Here is a 20,062-nt window from a genome sequence, read left to right as displayed (position 1 = left end):
CACTGGGACAGAGAGGCGGTGCAGGTGGCAGATGGGGCCTGTCTGCTGCGAGAGGAGATGCTAGGTGAGCCCAGGCCTGGCCCAGTGCAGAGAGGTGAACATACTGCACAGATTAGTTCTCTCCTCCATAGAGGTTTAGAGGGGACAAACTGAGATCAGCATAGGTGTAGAGAACAATGGCTTAGAACTAGTGGGATAAAAGCCATCATGATCTGTTTTTATTTTGGCAATTGGCAATCTGATTGATGATTTCAGTCTTTTTAGAATAATTTAAAAAAAAAATCATCATACTAATGTCTAAGTATTTAAAGACTAGTTCCCATACCCAAATTACAATTGTTGCCATGCACCATATTATACTTGTAAATGGATCCTTTTCTAAATATAGGCCTAAACAGCTGGCCATAGCATTTCTGATTTTATTCTTCATGTCCCTGCACTTGTTCACATTAACTTTGCATTTAACTATATCAACTAAATATCCTTGCTATCTGCCTGCAAAATACTTTATGCATTGTCAATGTATTTATAGAGCTTTGTTATTGTACTGATTTGCATGTGTAATAAACCATTGGCGTTTATTCGTAAATTTTTTTAATTTATTTTTTAAGGAAAAAGGAAACTTGAACTTCTGATCAGTTCTATAAAACAACAGCTGGTTCGTCCACATTCTGTTTACTGCACTAATAATAATAATACAAAAAAAAAAAACATACTTCTTCCCTATCTCACGAACCGTGGAATGAAGGTGTGTGCACAAAGCAAAAACGAGCCAGCCACAGGTGCGAGGTGTGAGAAAAGGCCGAGCTGTCAGCCCGAGTTTTCCACTGTTTGCTCATGGAGCTGATGTGTTGTGACAGGCTGTGATTGACACAGGGAGGTGTGATCGGAGCGAGTCTGTTTGTTGGGCGGAAGATGGCGGCTTTTCGTCTGTTAATTGCTGACTCCTCGATAGTAGCGATGCTGCGCGGGAAACTTGTTGAGGCAAAGACAGGTAACGTGCACTAAAACACTCCTCCTCGCGACAAGCGCGGGCTCACGTGTAATTGCTCTGTTGTTTTCTCTACTTCAGGCCGAGTCGGACAGCAGTTAATTGAAGCACAGGGAATCCGGAATGTTCCCATACGCACATCGACATGCCTGTTAGGTGAGTGAGGGCAAAGCTGTCCGCTGAGGCGTGATTAAAACACACATATCCACGCTCAACACATGCGATGAGAAACATGACCTTTTTTCTTGAAAACAGAAGGTGCTGATGAAAAAAATATTTTCAATAATAGCCAGATGTATAAAAAGGAGAGGCATGGCAAACACTTGACAATTTTAGTCATTGAATGCTATGCAGGGTTCCCACTGCCTTGGAAAACCTCTAAAATATCAGGGAATTTAATGGTTTTCAGGTCTAGAATAGTCATGAAAATTAGGAAATTCTTTAAGTCGTGGTAATTTCTATAATGAGTAGGCCTATATGTAATGGGAGCCAGCTAGTACTGATTGCTGTGCAGTGTGTAAACTTCACTCTCCTAGCCTTAAGAGGCGCACTAGCCTGACACTAGTGGCTGTAGCCTTTAGCCTACTCTTAGCAGGATGGTTACAGTGGTGCCGTGACTCAGATGGGAATGAGGTTTTGGGTGGTGAGTGTAATGAGAGAGGGTCATGCAGGACCGGTTACATATAGGTTTTTCTAGTTTTGCTCTGTGATTTAATTGTGCTCGTGTCAAATGTAATTGATCTAAAATAATTTACTTATTGGTGACATTTTAACTTCAGTGAGTAGAATTTTTTTTAAACGATTAATTCCTAAGACTTGTATCTGCCATACAAAAAGTGTTGGAACCTTGGCTTTGGTAAATCTTGTCTTTCTTAAAGGGGTAGGTAACCCAAAAATGAAAATATCTTATCATTTACTCATCATCATGCCATAACATGTTTCCTAGCAAAAGTGGGCAGTGAGTGAATCTTTGATTCCAACCAATAAGACATATTTTCCCAAAAAGTATTTGAAGAAAAACGAGAAAAAAAAGATGATCAGAACGTCTCTGTCAATTTGACAAAAAGTACAGGCATTTTCTTAAAAATTAAACCGTTGTCTTAAAAATTCACTTGACGGGTATACCCCATTGAATATTTTAAAATTAGCTTCCTTAAACAATCAACTTTATATACCTGAGATCCACCTGCATGCGTGTGCTCAGCCATGATGTTTGATCATTGTCTCAAGCTAATGACGTAACTTCCAGAGAGGCATCACTGAGCCCGTTGTACACGCCCCAATCCCCTGACTCCACCCCCACGTCAAAACAGTGCCATAAAGTGAAACGCAGAGAAAAGTGAAGCGCAAAGGCAAAACGGTATCACGAGCTCACACGTGATGGAAATGCAGATTAAAAGGAGCATTGCAAAACAGTTAGTAGGCATTGCAAAGAAAAAGATGTGTGGCAAAATCATTGCTGCCTAAAAATCTGTTGCAGAGATAAAAAAGGATAAAAGATCTTTAGATTATTTTACAACAGTCATTGATTTTTGCAATTAATTACATCTTGGTTTTTGCTATATTTTATTTATATTTTGCAATTCTTTATTTTTGTTTGCAAAACTTTCTTTTTTTCTCTCGATACTTTATTTTACGTTTGTGATACTTAATTTTTGTTTAAATTTTTTTTTTTTTGTTGTTTGCTCAATACTTTTTTTGTTTTGCAAAACTTTATTTTATTTTGCAATACTTTATATTTTTGCAAATATATGTGGCATGGAATTGATTCTATACAAAAGATCAAGCAATATTTAACATTTAAAATCTGTTTCATATTCTGCCATCCAGACACCATCTTTTCCAGGGACATCCCTCCATTTTTCAGCAGGACAATGCCAAACCACATGCTGCCTTGATTACAAGTGAATGGCTGCTTCAGCAGAGAGTGTGGGTGCGAGATTGGCATGTCTGCAGTCCTGTCTCCAATTGAGAATGTGTGGCGCATTATGAATAGGGCCGTAATGACACGTTAACATAATTGATGATATCAAGTTGCGTGGTATGCGTCGCACTGTTTACATTCATTCCCAATGATGGTGGCTCCGTCTCCCGGGACAGATGGGGCTCCCATGCAGAAATGAGACTGTATCCCAAAAAGCTCAAACCCGATCGTCAAAAGTGTTGCAATTCTTTAAACAGAGGCCTAAAAAAATTGTGCTTTGCATACTTTGTAAAATTCCACAGCAGCACAACTGCTATACATGAGCATCTCAAAGAAAACATCCTGGGGCTCGCCGGCCTCAAAAAGACGATACAGCAGTGTAAGTATTTGGATTATTACGGTGAGTTTTGTCCAATTGTTGGTTGTTAGCCAGTGCCTGTGAGTAATCATTGCCATTGCCTAATCGTCGGTCATGTTTCACACAAAACCTCAACGAAGACTCCCTAGAGAATATGTATGAATATGTATATATGAATATGTATAGTATGGCAACATCATTTTCCAGTGCATTTGCAAGTTGTAAGCTTTGTTTATGCGCATATAGACCTATAAAACTAAACAATGTAGATTTACATTAACGTTACCATCTAAGTCGGTGTAAGCAACATTTTGCAAATAAATAATAGAAATCCATTTCCGATTACAATTGGCACTAGCCATTGAAGTAAATCATACTCAACACTGTTCATGGTAACTAATGGCAGAATATTGTAAACAACACCTTTCCTAATTAGGCCTACACTGCATAGATCTTATATTTTGTGATGAATAGTATCATTAGATAAACTTTAATTGATAGCTTTCATGTAAAATAAGTCACTCATTTTATTTTGTGTTTTTGTGTCTCAGGAAGAGGCAAAGCTGTGTGCAGATAAATAAGGCCATAAAAAGGATGCCACTGTGTTCTGAGTGAATGATGCCCTACATTTTTTGCACTATTTATGTTGTGCTGAATTTATGTTGGACTCATGGACATTTGTACTACTGCACTTAATCACTTAAAACTCATGGACATGTGTACTACGGCACTTAATTTTTCTTTATGTTAGGATTTTTTTATTTGTAAAGTAAGTATTTTCATGCGAAAATTATTGAATAAAACATTAAAGATTGATAAGATTGAAAATAATAATCGTTAGTGTAATCGAATAATCGGGAAAATAATCAATAGATTAATCGATTGAAAAAATAATCGTTAGTTGCAGCCTTAATTATGAAGCCCTAACGTAGGCCATGTACAATTGCACAGCTGAAGACCTGCATAATGGATGAATGGGGGAAGTTCCACTTGCAAAACCTAAACTATAAATCACTCCTTTTTGTTTTTATTAGTATTTTCCAAGCTGTCCAATTTTTTCACAGTTGGGGTTGTATAACTATCAGCAGTGCATTCAGGAGAATTGATAGATTAGAGTGTATAAGCAGGGGTGAGATCTGAGATCTTAGAAAAATACAGGTCTGTTTTGCATGGAACAGGTTGGGCAAAAATTGTTTAGGGTTGTGTGTGTGTGCGTGTGTGTGCGTGCGTGCCTGCGTGCGTGCGTGCGTTTCACATCTCTGTGGAGCCCTGTCTCTGAGCTCTGATGGGCTGACTGGCACAGCTAATGGACTGATGATAAGTTTTGTCTGAGGGCACTTTCTGTCACATGACACCAATGCCAAGTCATTAGAAACAGCCCTGAGGCCATCAATAACATGTACTGCATTTGAAAAGCATTATGGAATCATATGCATTTTAGGTGGGGTTAATTTTTTTTTATCTTTAATTCTTAATGTGTATAATGATCTTACGCTATTAAAACACACCACTGTCCAAGCCAGACAAAACTTACACAAATGTGATGCAATTTATTGTTTTCATAAATACATATAGGCTAGTTATAATTTCCTTTTCTCTTAGCTGCCACCATTGTGCCTTTTTAACAACAAACAAACATTTCACTTGCTTTAAAGTTGCTTCAGTATTACACCAAATATTAAACATTTTGGTGGACCAAAGGTAAAATAAAGTCTTTGGAGTCTTTGGAAAAACCCATATTGATCAACCACTAATGCAAATATTGGGGGTGATGTACAGTTATCCATGAAATGCAGTTTGCTACCTGTTTTACTCTCGTAATATGATGTATTTCTGAGTGAAACCGGATTAACAGGATTTTAAATGCCATATATTTTACTGATTTCATCTATTACAAAGGTATTCCATTGTGAAAAGTGGTCGAAAAATAACGAGGGATTCATAAAGTCAGCTGAAGTAGTCATTTCAGAGGTGGTGTGAAGTTATTACATTTTTATAAAACAGTATACAAATACATTTAGAATAAAATGCACTGATAAATTGTCCACAATAAGACCAGGAATGTGCATTAAGAAAGTAAATTTAATCAATTTTGAATTTTTATTGTCTTTAAAGCCTGAAAAACAATCAGAGGCTGGCCTCTCAGTGAATAAATGTTCAAAAAACATCTTCATCATTACAACGGCTATTCAAAAAAAGTAGAGAAATAAATATGCTGCATCGGTTATTACAGTCTATTGGGAGATGCTACAGTAGTCATACATACACTACTTAACTCCCTGCTGTGTTGTTGATCATCTGTTCATGTGGTGTAAAAAGGCGGGAAGCTGTGTTTATTTGAAATTACTTGAACAAACTAGTGCTGGAAATGTCAGCAGGGCAGATGCTAGGAGCCCCGTAATAAGACCAGTATTGAATCAGAAGGAAATAATCAGTTGATAAGTGGCAGAGTCGTGCAAAGGTGAATTTGAATTACACCTAAAATGTGAAATTATTCTCTCACACTCCCAGCATCTGTTCTCTTCAGGAGTGTGGATTTATGATATCTCTCAGCTCAAGCAACCTGCTTCCCATAGCACTGCCTGTGATACACACATATGCACACTAATGAGTGAGATGAACCTTTAGCGCAAGCCAGTATGTCCAGTATTTAAGTGCTGTCTGTGAGATATTACACATTTTAAAATTTACACAGTATGAATGGCATTGAAGGGGCAGTGATGGTACCTTGTTGTAAATATGCACCCAAAAATGTTAATTCTACCATTATTTTCTCAGCCCATGTCACTCCAAACCTGTATGACTCCTCTCTTCTGTGGAACACAAAAGAAAACAATTTGAAAAAAGTAATCTATTTGACAATATCCAGTACATTCAAAGTTTTCTGAAGCCATATAATCAAAATGTTTATCTTATAAACAAAAAAGTTTGTGATGAACAGACCAAAATTTAAGTTGTCATTTAGCCTACTCTAAAATCAAATAACTGATGACCTCTGTTTGTAGGGGCCAAATCAATTATGGCTACAGTGCAGGTTGGACGTCAATAAAATACAAATTTAGTATTTTCCCTCATGAACAAACATGGCGTCAAACCTGCAATTAAGTTGCCACATTTGATTTGGACACTGCATATGGGAGTTGAACAATGATTTGAGAGTGCAGAACAACTTAGATTTTTGTCTATTGATCTCACAAGTGATCATATAGTATAGCTTCAGAAGACCTGGAATTTAGTGCACAAATTGTATAAATTTTAAGACCATCAAAACACCAAATTAAATAACCCACAGGTATATTTCATTTTGCCAATAAAAATGTAGTCACTATTCGCTTGCATTTATGGATCCTGCCAGATTAGACAGGCCAAAGATAAAAATTACAAACTAGTGGCCTATAGGCTAATTGGCTATATCCTTATATATGATAAATTCTAGGATTTGTTTACAATATGAAATACTCAGTGCCGCATTGTTATTACATTGTTGGGGGAGAGGTTTCAAAAATGTGCTGAACAGTTTTTGCTCATTTCGTGAGCTTTGTTGTTTGACTTTTTCACACCATCTCCCCATCCTTTGCTAGTCAATTTTCAAGTCCTTTCTGCTGCAATCCCTTGGAGAGCTTCTCCAAACACCTTTTGAGAAAAATCACCAGCACCATGCATTAAAATTTAGCTGAAAATCCCCCTCCAACACTGTTCCGTTAACCCCTGCTTTATGGTGTGCCACATTCCTTCTGCAAGACTAGATTGTTTTTTAATCTTGCATTAAGCTTCGGTGGAATGTGATGCACATGATTAGCTATTTTGCCACTCTCATGATATGCAATTACCCCCTCGAACCTTAAATTTATTTCAAAATATAATTTGTATACGCTTACGTGCAAGCTGAATTAGATGTTACAAGAACTGCAGAGCTTATCATAAGACAGGAATACTGCTGCTGACACCATCTTGTCACTTTCATCTCCGTTGGGCTTTGAGTGCTGAAAAAATCACACCGCAGAGCCATTGCTAGTTAATAATAATTCAATATTTCAGCATTTCTCTAGCAACTGTAAATTTCTTATTTCCCTCCCTTCTTCTGTGCTCGATATTTAAAAGTAATCTGTCTTAATCATTCTTAATTTGGATTTATTTTTACATGGATCAGTTTCACATCAAATGGGGCATTTCCCCTTGGCCACATGCTTTTTTACTGTTTTCGACAGCTATCAGATCATGAAAACACCCACGGTAAATGCCCTCCAACAACATGATCACAGGAGAAATCGACAAGTTGCTTCTAAAAGTTAATGTAAACTGACAAGTGCCATAACCAGTCAGCCATTTTTGCATTATTTCATCCATGGTCACTTTTCCTAGTTCTACTGATAGCATGATCCATGAGCAAGGGGTTCTGGTCACAGTTGCACCATCTTTACATTACAATAAGGGTGTGAGGGAAATACTTACATTATGGTCTCTTAAGTGGGCTGTATGACATTCATTGATTAATGAAAACTATTTGTCATAATTTCTTTAAGAAATCCTCACTTTGAAAGTTTTTACAAGTACCTAAATCTTTTGCTACATTACTGTGTGTGTGTGTGTGTGTGTGTGTGTGTGTGTGTGTGCTACATTACTGTGTGTGTGTGTGTGTGTGTGTGTGTGTGTGTGTGTGTGTATATATATATATATATACACACACATACATACAGGCCCGGCTTCTGACAGCTATGCCAGGGTGGGCTGGGGGATATTATAGGTGGGCAATTGAGATGGGGGAGGGGTTACTCAGACTACTAATTTAATGACTTTTATTGGCGTAACATGGTGTAATTGTCCAGATCATAAGATCCAAATAACTATATTTTACACTTTTTCCTCATATTAAAAAATATATGAAATAAACTGATACACATTGTATATAATCATATGCACTTAGTTTACTCATTTTAACCACTAATAGTTCTAAACATAACTGATATTAGCATTATTTTCATTAATTTTCTGTTATAGCATAATTTCATTGACAGCTGCTTTGAAACAACGGCTGTTGTGAAACGCGCTATACAGATACATTTGACTTGAATTGACTTGACTCCATAATGGAGTTAGTATACTATTTCTAAGAAACAAAATTAAGCAAATTCTATAAATTAGAATTACAGTCCCCACAAATGCAAGGATGGAGTGGTGAAAAATGGAGTGAAAGGAAATATATTATATGGAGAGATCAATAACATTTAACATTTGACACAGATGGGAACTGCTTAAAGAAGTAATTATATAATATTAAATGATGACAGTTCTTTCTGTTTGAGAGAAATGCAGTAAGCAATTATACTGCCCTGCAAAAGAAAAATGCTAAATTGAGTTCTGACTGAAACAGGTCTCTTATGATCTGTCTGGTGACAGATGAGTTTGTCTCATATGCTGAAATTCTGAGAAACTTAAAAATAATTCAAGCCATTTTCTCAATGTTAGTTAATGAGTAAGGCTTTTGTAGGGTAACAAAGGGTATTGATATTTTTACCAGTGAAACTATATGTGTAAAGTAATTTAGGGAACAGAGGAATTTGGATGGATGGAAAGTAATGCCATGTAAGCACCAAAGGTTATTTTCATGGCAAAAATAGAACCGTTTAAAAAGCAATGACAAACAAAAAACATCAGAGCACTGGAAAAAGATGGAGACAGACAGAATCTCTGATCGATACCGAATTAACAACTGGGAAAATGGAAGCATGCGTCCTGCAACAGTGCAGTACAGGACAAGTTTTGATTGCTGCATGCATGTGGGGGCGAGATGATGTGTGCGTGGGAAGAAATTACCAGCGTGACTGTTGCAAATTATAAATATAAATCTAATTTAAAAATAAAATAGATTTATTTCATGTATTTAAGGTACAGAGTGTTATTTGTGTTATCCATCTATTATTGCACAAGAGCAACACCATTTTTTACAATTTACAGGTGCAGGGTTGATTCTTACAAATATTGTGCTCCATGCAGCAGAAAGTCCCTTAGTGCTATGGATGTTAATGCTTTATTAAAGAAAGGTACAAACAAAACTTTGAAAGCAATCAAAGATCAATCAGGTATTTGGCAATATTAGTGTTAACAAAGCATGGTGGGGCAGGGATGAGGACATTGGGGGCTCAGAGACAGCCAAAGTAGTGGGGTCTGAGAGATCTTTTCTACCAAATGATTAAACTATTTCATCAAGATTTCATCAGTAGAGGGCACTTGGATATGAATATTAAAAGATAAGATCAACATTTCGTTTTGAAGCTGAATGACTGCAGAACAGATCTTGTGGTAAAATATATATGTATATGAATGGGACACAGGTGGCCTTTTGACAGATAAAAGCTGTATGAGGGTTCAGGGATATCCGCTGAGAGAACATTTATAAAAACTTTAAAGTCTGGATGGACCATTTTTATATTTTCCTTAAAGTGAGAATCTTTTAATGACAAACAAACAATTTACATAACAGTGCAGCATTAAAATACAGTTTGCATAATAAGTACAAATGGGCTTTCCTTGCCATCCATGATGACATGAGGTTCATGACACAATCACTTAGCCATGTGTCCGATAACTAGCACAAAGATTTAGAGCTCGGTCCGGATTGAAACGTCCTTTTGGAGATTGCATATTTGCTCGAAAATAAAATTGCTACTTGTAACGCTTGAGCAACGAGGCAGACGAGATGCGGATCCAAACGCAGTTTAAACTTTATTTAATTAACAAAACAGGTAAACACAAAGGAACAACCCACAATGGGGAAATCAAACATAAAAACCTGCTAACCAAACACGATGTAAACAAACAGAGAACTCGGGAAGGACACACACACACACACACACACACACACACACACACACACACACACACACACACACACACACACACACACACACACACACACACACACACACACACACACACACACACACACACACACACACACACACACACACACACACACACACACACACACACACACACACACACACACACACACACACACACACACACACACACACACACACCAGGCTGACATCAAACAACGATAGACAAGGACTGAACAAAGAAACAGGGTATAAATACATAAACATGGGGAAAAAGGGGCCAATGAACGAACAGAACTCAAACAAGATAACAAGGTGATTAACAGAAGCAAAAGGCAAACTAATGAGGACAGGTGAAAACAATGACAGAAAACACGAACGCTAACAAGGGGACTATGGAGTTACATAAGGGACTAAAGTGAAAACTAAGAAATGCAAAAGTGACAAAAATGGCAAACAAAAGGGCAACAGTGAAACAAGACAGGGTATACATAACACTACTTCACTGATGGTTATGTTTAGGGTTGGGGTAAGGGGGTAAAGTTTATATAATATGAACATTCTGTCTATTACATCATTTACAACTAAAAATACATAGTGCTTTTGGTGCCATTCTGTGGACATTTCAAATTATATCTGGAGCTCACACTTGCCCATATGTTTAGTAACACTTCCAGAAAGCAGCAAAGCTTTTGACGTACTGTCGCCAAATTTACAATGAGAGAAGACTTCTGAGACGGATAGCAATCCAACTAAGATGGATATACAGTATACATGACTCAACTTTCTCCTGTAGCTCAACTAGAATAGCATGGTGCTAGTAACACCCTGCTCAATTTATATGTTAATTGTACTAGTTTTCATTGGATAAAAGCTCTGCCACATGCATAAATATTAATGACTCGACCAAGTGTAAATGCATCTGGTTGTTCAGGCCAAATACATGAACTGAACTATGTCAGTATTTGTGAAAATGGAAATGTAGCACTTAAAAAATATTGCCTTATACCTCAACTGTCTAAGTAATTTTAGCTGCCTCCTGTTACACTTGTATTTAGCATAAGCATAGTAGATCAAATTTATATCCACTTTGTGGAGAGACAGTCATGTGGCCAAGTGCAAATGGAATATGCATACCCAACTGGATTTGATTAAGGGGCAAGAAGTGACAGTGAAATCAGATCCATTTTCACTTTATTTTGTGTTTGTATTTTAGAGATTATCCTACAGCTAGAGTAGACCTGTTGAGTTTCTTAGCGAATTTGAGCAGTCAAGTTGTAACTTGCTTTAGTTTGACTCCTTTAGGCAAACAGCATGGAAACCAAGGTACAATTTCATCATAACTTTTCCACCAATGTTGTGAAAGTCTCAAATAATGATATCTATTTTAGTATTCATATGCTGAGATGAATACAATCTTAGCAGGGTTCAATCAGATCTACTCTTGTCTGATTGGTTAGTTTGTGTGATATGCTGTACTGTAGTGACAGTCAAGGCAGAGGAGAAGGCAGGATAGACAGTTTCCACATGCTAACATGCTCTCCCATGCTTTCCATGTCCCCTTAGCTATTTCTTCCCTGCGGGCTGCGTGGGCAGCCTGCTTTCTCTCGGTCCTGGCACCTGGAGTGGATGGCGCTGAAGATGGAAGACATACTTCACCCGCTGGTGCCAGGTCTGCAGAGCTACTGTAATGTGACTTGGCATGAAATAAAATGAAGTGATGGACAACCTGTCACTCCTCTTTGTGTCAAATATGTCAATCTAATCACTGGGAAATTAGTCTATGATATATCACTCATGGTGCAGCTTCCTAGAGGTTTCATGCAGCACTAAATGAATGAGTAAGATAAAATCTACAAGTGTTTTAAAAGTGTAATTTGGAGGTCTAAATGTTGTGTAAAACTAGATTAAAATTTGGAAAACAAGGTTTTGTATCTGACCTCATTATGTCTAGGGCACTATGAAATATCAATGAATGGAAAAGAGGTACGTAAAAAGATTCCTCCTTTTGATTTCCACTGTAAAAAAAAACAGCATACAGGTTATTGAAGGTGACTACATTATGGTAGAATTTTCACTTTTGGTTACTGTTAATTTAACAAAAGCTTACAATTTTAGAGAGACTGAATTAATAATTGATATTTTTCGTTTCAATTTCATTTAATTCATGCTAATTTCACCATGGCCTTATAAGGGCTCATATGCAGAAGATATCCTGTCTGATACCTTTGCAGTTATTGCTCTGAGCACTGGGGTCTAGTATGTCTCTCACTAAGCTTTACTGTGCTGAACAACACTAAAGCCAAGTTTGATTGTGGTTACCAAACCCACACTTGCGAGCACACGCGCACATACACACACACACACACACACACACACACACACACACACACACACACACACACATGCTTCAGCACTTTTTTCCCCTCTTTTGGCTGACACCTGCTTTGGTCGTACAGTAAATCACATTCAGTATTTTTCCCCTTTCTTGATAGATATACTTGGTTTCCAACAAGACAGGTCAAAGGACTTGACAACTGACAACTGGAAGTACAAAAGGAAAACCAAGCATTCTGCTTCTCAAATCTTTACTTATCCTGTCTATTCTGAATTATCATATCTTGGCTGAATCAAACACAATGCAACAAGTAACTGTGCAGCCTGTTTGTACAGTAGTATACATTATTTATGAGGCAGCCTGTGTTGTGTGCATCCAAAATCAAATAAGCCTCTTGTGTTACAGCACTGTTCTGTTAACCCTCCACCCACCCTGTCACGCACCCCATTGACAGTCAGCGGCATGTGCGTGTGAGTGGATTTGTAAAGAGTAAAGGATATAAATATGTTGGGAAAAGACCCACACATCCCATGCAATTTGGGTCCCATTGGAGCTCAGGGAGCGTGTGATCGGCGGAGTGCTTCTGAATGTCCTCCTTTAAGGGCCCATGCTGCTTGGAGGCTGGGCCCCAACATGTCTTTCCCCCTTTCTCTCTATCTAAACAGCAAAACTCTTTCACTCTCAATTTAACCCGAAATCTGATGAACTCTCGCTGCCTCATCCCCCCACCCATACACACAGTGACTAACACCAGATTTCATGGAAGAAAGAGTAGATACAGTTGCGAGCTGATCAATCAGCAGGCGTGAACTGAGGCAGAAAGGCATTAACAATTCACATCGTTCTCAGTCCACTCGCTCAAGCAGAAGATTCCAGCAGCATATCTAATGCACAGCTATCTCGCTTTATATTAAGGCAGGCATGACTCACAAGCTATTCTGTAGAAGTGTGCATTGATTTAGGGGGAGGGAAAGGAACACTCAATTGACTTGCCACTGTCCATATTAGCATTGCATCTTATCTGGGCAATTAAAACATCGCTCCTGATCTTGGAAATGCCTCTATCCTCACAGTTTTTTTCTGCTGCTGCTGCTTTGACACCATCCCCCCCCCATCACTGAGGTGAACCAAAATCAGATATTTAGGAGGTGTTCAAATCAGACCCCTGAGTGTGTGCAGGCCTTGCCAGCCAGCACACCATCGAAATATGGAGGGGCAGGTGCCAGATAAGACTAGCTGAAAATGTGTGTGTGAGGTATAGAGTTAAAAACTTTTAAGGGGCCACGCAGACCATGTTCTTTCACATATTGCTGCATGGCTAATGGTTCTCATAAATACAATGCTCTGAAGCAAGATCTGAATCTCATTTACAGCAGTGGCACAACCCAAGAATTAAATCTGTGTGTGACCAACGATTGTGAAAAGTCTTCGGTGGAAACACACCTCACTTTTGTTGTTTGTTTGTTTTTTTTTTATTGTTTTTTTACACTGACCAAAACTGTTGTGGATGAGCTTGGCAGGGTGCTAACTTGGCAAAAACATGCTCACTTCACCCTACTGGGTGAGGCAACGTTGTTAAACATCATGATTCACTGTTACCTTTTGGGGGATCTACAACATAACTTGTGAGGCTGACATAATCTTGATTTTCACTCACATTCATTCATTACCTCTCTCACTTTCCTTCTCTCTTTTTTCTTCCTCTTCATTCACCTTTCTTCCTCACCCACTCGGGGTTGACAGAAGGCCCCTTGTTCGGATGCACACCGGGCTTCGTAAATTTTTTCATTCCCGAACAATGAAAGGAGCTTTCAGCAAGGCTGGTTCCAATTCATCTGTGATAAATAAGAAGATAAGGCAATCAGAGCACACCATGACACGGTGTGCAGCTAGTTAGGCATACTTCGAGCCCATTCAGGTGTGCCTGTGAGTCTTGCTGTTGGGGGGGCCCTCTATATATATGTACACATCCGTGATGGTGGCCAACACTCTGGCTGGATCTTGGGTCTTTGGTGTAACATCTTTCAGTTGGCAGGTCAGATGTTGTACCATGACGTTACATGTATGGGACTCGATGCTCTTACCGCAAGCATGCCTTCATGAAGTCTAGCTATTTGAGGAGTTCAGCATCTTCATTCAAAAGGCAACTATGGAGGCCTTTGCCCCATTAATGTTGGAGCAAAAACCATGAATACCTGAGACAGGTAAGTGGATGGTGTAGACTAGGGGGTGTTGCCACAGCTTTTTACTTTAAATTTGACAGCCTTGAGGTAATGTCAGTTTAAATATGGTTCAGTAAGTTGCATCACTGATATAATTTTTCTTAATTGCCTTTTTGCAATCTCATGCAATGATTATGATCTTTTCTTCCCACACAAACAGAAAGCAGCTAAATTAATTTCAGATTTGCAGTAACCTAAAGGGATTATTTGACTTTCAATTGGCATTCCTGCCATTGATCAACATGTCTAAACAATTATCAGCTTTCTCAAGTGAAAAGGGCCTGGTTCACTCAAAGTTCAGAATAAGTTCACTTATACTCAGATGGATGTCATGTAAGACTAGTCTGCTATAATGAGCTCTTAATATTTTTTTGAACAAAAGTGAATTTGACTTTCTAAATGAATTGTATGTTAACTGTGATGCCAACGTATTTTTCATTGTATCATGCTGTTTTCCAAAATCAGGCTTTTCCTATATTTTATAAATGTTTTTAATCTTTAAGCATCCGATTCCCATTCCTGTCAGTTTCTTCACTCACCTGTCTTGAGTTGCGTACACATTAGTTGGAGATATCTTCATGCATTTGGGAAGGACATTAAATTCTGTTAACACTCTTTATGACTGGGTTGTACGGTTAAATTAACACTAGCTGTAAGGATGGCGATACAGTGTGAATGGCCATGTATGTTTGTTTGTGTGTGCTTGACTTCTATAAGTATGTGCTTGATGGGGGGTAGATGGACAGAACAGCATTGTGGCAGTTGCTTGTCAGTGTTTGGGGACAAACAGGCCTGCAGCGGGGTGGTGTGAAAGAACTGGGGTTCCGAGGCTGAATGGATGAGGCCAGCTCTATCAGCTCTCACAGTCTACGCAACTGTCACTCACCCCATTTTAGAAAGTGTAATGTTACAGTGCTTTGTTTGTCCAGCAAGTCCTTGTGTTTATTTCTTAAGCTCATGAAAAATTATTTAACATATTTATTTCTTTATTTTGGCTGTGGATTGTCTGAAAATGTTCAATTGCAGCAGTCTTTTTAGTATGTAATTTTAATAATTAAACCATATTGTGCTGTTCAATCTACTGTATAGCAACTAATCAAATTAAAGAATTTTACATGGCTCAGGACATATACACACACACACACTTATAAAACCCTACTTTCTGTCTTTGTAGAGTTCCAGCTTTTTAATGACACAACGCTTCACCTTCTCTACTCTAATTAGAAAGATTTTGTATGAACTCCTTCATTAAGGATCAGGGTGTGAGATTGACAGCGATAGTGCATCTTAAACCTTCTGACAGCTTTAAGTGCTGTAACCCATAGAAGTCCCCACCTTGATTAAATGAAGTGAAAATTGTGTTCTCATCTCTCTTGATATGAAAATGGAATTTGCTATCATATATACACAGTTGTCACTTCTTAAAAAGGTGTCAGCAATTTGCTTCGCTGGGTAAGGTGAATATTTGCCATGACAGGAGAAGAAGAAAAGGTTTGAGACAGAAAGACGGGGAAAAAGTGTGATGCCTGTAATCAATGAAAGACTTCATTGCCTTGCGCTTCGTTGCTCTTAAAATAAACGACTATAGATCTCTAGAGATTTTGAGGCTTCTCTTGAAGAGACGTGCCTGTTTTGCCAGTGGCATTACAACACTGCCACCTAGAGACTGTAAACTAGACCTAAGAAATATGGGTTGTTGTCTGGGAGTGTTTGTGGTGGAGACAGATGCACTCATTCCCACCATTTTTTCACCCCTCTGTGGACAGGAACACATTTGGATGATGCTCATTTTGACGCTACAACATATGGTGTTTTATTTGAATTCCGAAATAAAAAAGGTTGAATTTAGAGCTCTCAAAACAACAGCAGTTGTATTGTGTCTTCTATTCTCATCACCATTTTCTCCCAAATGTTCAACCAAAAATGTTCCTATTTGACTTTGCATGAAAATTGCAATTACTGGACTAAAGATGATTAAATAATTTTTTTGCTTTTTTAATTTTGAATCAATGGCCATAATATTCTTAAATACCACTTAGATTGTTTTGTGTAGTTGCAAAGTTGTTCATCAGAATATTCTAACAATTTAAATTATTGAATTATTATTAAACAAAATTAAATCTTGGCAGTGTAAAATCATTGTGGATATGAGTCATCATAAATTTCCTAAAAGGTGTGTTTTTATTAACATTAAACATGGAGAAATGTTCTTGAATTTATACTGGTGTTGAAAAAAACAAAAAATTAAGCCAAAGCCGTTGTTGATGGCACACAAGCCGAATGCCAGGTGTGCCAAACAACTATTGAACGAGACTGCGCATTCAGCCATCCATCTGTGGAGGGCCTGCCTAAAACCCTCAAGCCAGCTGATCCCTTCTGACCCAGGTGAGTTAGGCTGGGAATGGGTGATGCGAGTGAGCCCCAGATCCCCAGGAAACCTGGTTTCCTGCACTGGGATCAAAGCTCAGTTGGTTCAGGAAGTGGTCTAGTCTGGTGCTTTGAAGTTGGAACAGGAGGGGATCTGGTTGCGTTGAAGCCAAGTTGTGGAGCACAAGATATGGGCAGGGAGGTGGATGGCAACATGAATGCACGCACAGGGGTGCTAATGGGATTAGAAGGAGAGAGGGGCAGCACAAGAGCTAAGATTTATAGAGAGAAGTGCGTGTGTTTGCATTAGTATTTTTATAAGTGCTTTTATGCACTCTATGATCAGTATGTCCATATGCTGATCTCTAAAAATATCAATATAAAAATGTCATTCACAAATATCAGATTAGCAATGGTTATTTGCTTATTTATCATTAAGAGTACATGCTCTTACTTGGGAAAGGAAAAAATAGTCTATTTAGAAAACAAAAGGCACAAAAATATGTACAATATATAATCATAATACTGTATATGAAGGTGTTTGTTCAACTTCAGGCACTTTTAGCACTGTGGACATATAGAAAGTCTCATTAAAATGTTTTTGACACTCCAGTTTGTAATTTTTTTTTCTATAAGTTATGATAAACCCCACTACAGTGCCATTTTCAACACATCTCAGATTCTGTACCGTGTTTAACAGAATTCCATGGTTCAAATGACGTTGAAGGAAATAACATTTTGAAAGTTTAGGAATAAATGGCAGACTAATTTGTGTTGCTGAGACTAATTTATATCTAACTTTTTATGTATCCTACATACACAGAATTAAGTAACATTTTAACACTTTTTGCATGATCTGGAATAATTACAGCTTTGAAAATGACACCTAATAAAAAAATTCTTACATTTTTTCAAGCATTACTTATCTTACATTTTATTTCAAGCCACAGTATGATGCTACCACCAACATGCTTCACCGTAGGGATGCTATTGCGTAGGAGATGAGCCGTGCCAGGTTTCCTCCAGACATGACACTTGGAATTGAGAGAAAACAGTTCAGTCTTCATTTCCTCAGAACTGACAATCTTGTTTCTAACAGTCTGAGAGTCCTTTATGTGCTTTTTTGCAAATTTCGCAATAGCATCCCAACGGTGAACCAAGTGGTGTTTCATGTGTCTTACACTGAGGAGAGGCTTCCGTCTGGTCACTCTGCTATAAAGCTCAGATCGGTGAAGTGCTGCACTGATGGTTGTCCTTCTACAAGTTTCTCCACACATGATCTCTGGAGCTCAACAATAGGGACCATCGGGTTCTTGGTCACCTCTGTTACTAAGGACCTTCTCTCCCCTGATTGCTCAGTTTGGTAGGGCAGCCAGCTCTAGGAAGGCCCTGGTTTTTCAAAACCTCTTCCATTTAAGAATTATGGAGGCCATTGTGCTCTTTGGAACCTTCGATTCAATTTGAGGGCAGTGGTGGCTCAACGGTTAAGGCTCTGGGTTACTGACCAGAAGGTCAGGGGTTCAAGACACCACTGTTGGGCCCTTGAGCAAGGCCCTTGAACCTATCTGCTCCAGGGGTGCTGTATCATGGCTGACCCTGCACTCTGAACCCAGCTTAGCTGGGATATGTGTAAAATAAATAATTTCACCATGTATATGCCGAAATGTATGTATAATGTGTGACAATTTATTAATTCAGCAGAAACTTTTTGTAGCCTTCCCTAGATCTGTGCCTTGACACAATTATGTCTCTGAACTCTGCAGGTAGTTCCTTTGACCTCGTGGCTTGGTTTTTGCTCTGATATGCATTTTCAGCTGTGAGACCTTATATAGACAGGTGTGTGCCTTTCCATATCATGTTGAATCAATTGAATTTGCCACAGGTGGACTCCGATCAAAGTGTAGAAACATATCAAAGATGATCCAGAGAAAAGTGAATCACCTGAGCTAAATTCAGCAAAGGGTCTGAATAGTTATGTCAATGTGATATTTCAGTTTTTGCAAAGTTCTCAGAAATCTGTTTTTTGCCTTTTCATAATGGGGTATGGAGTGTAGATTGATGTGGGAAAAAATAATTTTAATAATTTAAGCATAAGGCTTAAACATAACAAAATGTGAAAAACAAATTAAGGGGTCTAAAATACTTTCTGAATGCAGTGTGTGTGTGTGTATATATGTATGTATGTATGTATGTGTGATATATTTAGCTAAAATTGCTTTATTTTAATAACTCCTGGGACATGAAAGTGGCTGAAGTTGATGAAACCCCCAATGTAAAATATGTTTATTTGTATCTTAAATAAACTTGAGTTTTTTTTATTTTATATGCAATCACTTTCCCCACCTCTATTAAACACAGGATTTTGAGGTGGGTTTTTCTTGCTGAGATGTTGTTTTTTTTTTTTTTTTTATCACATACTCTACTCTGCTTTCAGTATAACCCTGGCCTGCCCTGTCATATTGATTCACTCTAAGCAATGGAGGTGCCATTACAACCGGGGTTCAATGTTGAGTCTGCAGCAATACTGTGAAATGTCACTGAACATGAGGCTGGCTGAGGAGTTGATTTTCATACATCTAAAGAGATCAGAGCTGTTGCACTGGGGAATATGTCTTAAAGCAGTAGGGTGTTGTTGTAACTCTAATTTTTAGAGGTTTTTAAGATGACCCCATCAGCAGCGACAACCACAGTGGGTTTCTTTATTGTGAATATCACCACCTAATGATTTATGGAAATGATGTAATGAATTTGTACTGCATTGTGTCAGAATGTCCACAGTAAGTGTCTTGGAAATTCTGGAGTTGGTGTGACTGAATTCTCAACAAGTGAATAGAAAATGGAAAAACAAGACCTGAATAAGTGTCTGTTGTATAAAGGAGTCAGAATCTTTAGTTCACATGACTTGTCTCAAGCATGTTTTGAAGCAGGCTCACAATTCTCACAACAAAATTTGCATTCAGTGTAATGAACGTTGTTTTAATGATTTTGACATTTCTGGGGCATTTGTTTTTTCTGCAAAAGAC

This window comes from Xyrauchen texanus, chromosome 49 (genome assembly GCF_025860055.1).
Source record: "Xyrauchen texanus isolate HMW12.3.18 chromosome 49, RBS_HiC_50CHRs, whole genome shotgun sequence".
Lineage (NCBI taxonomy): Eukaryota > Metazoa > Chordata > Actinopteri > Cypriniformes > Catostomidae > Xyrauchen > Xyrauchen texanus.
Note: the sequence above shows the minus strand (reverse complement) of the source record.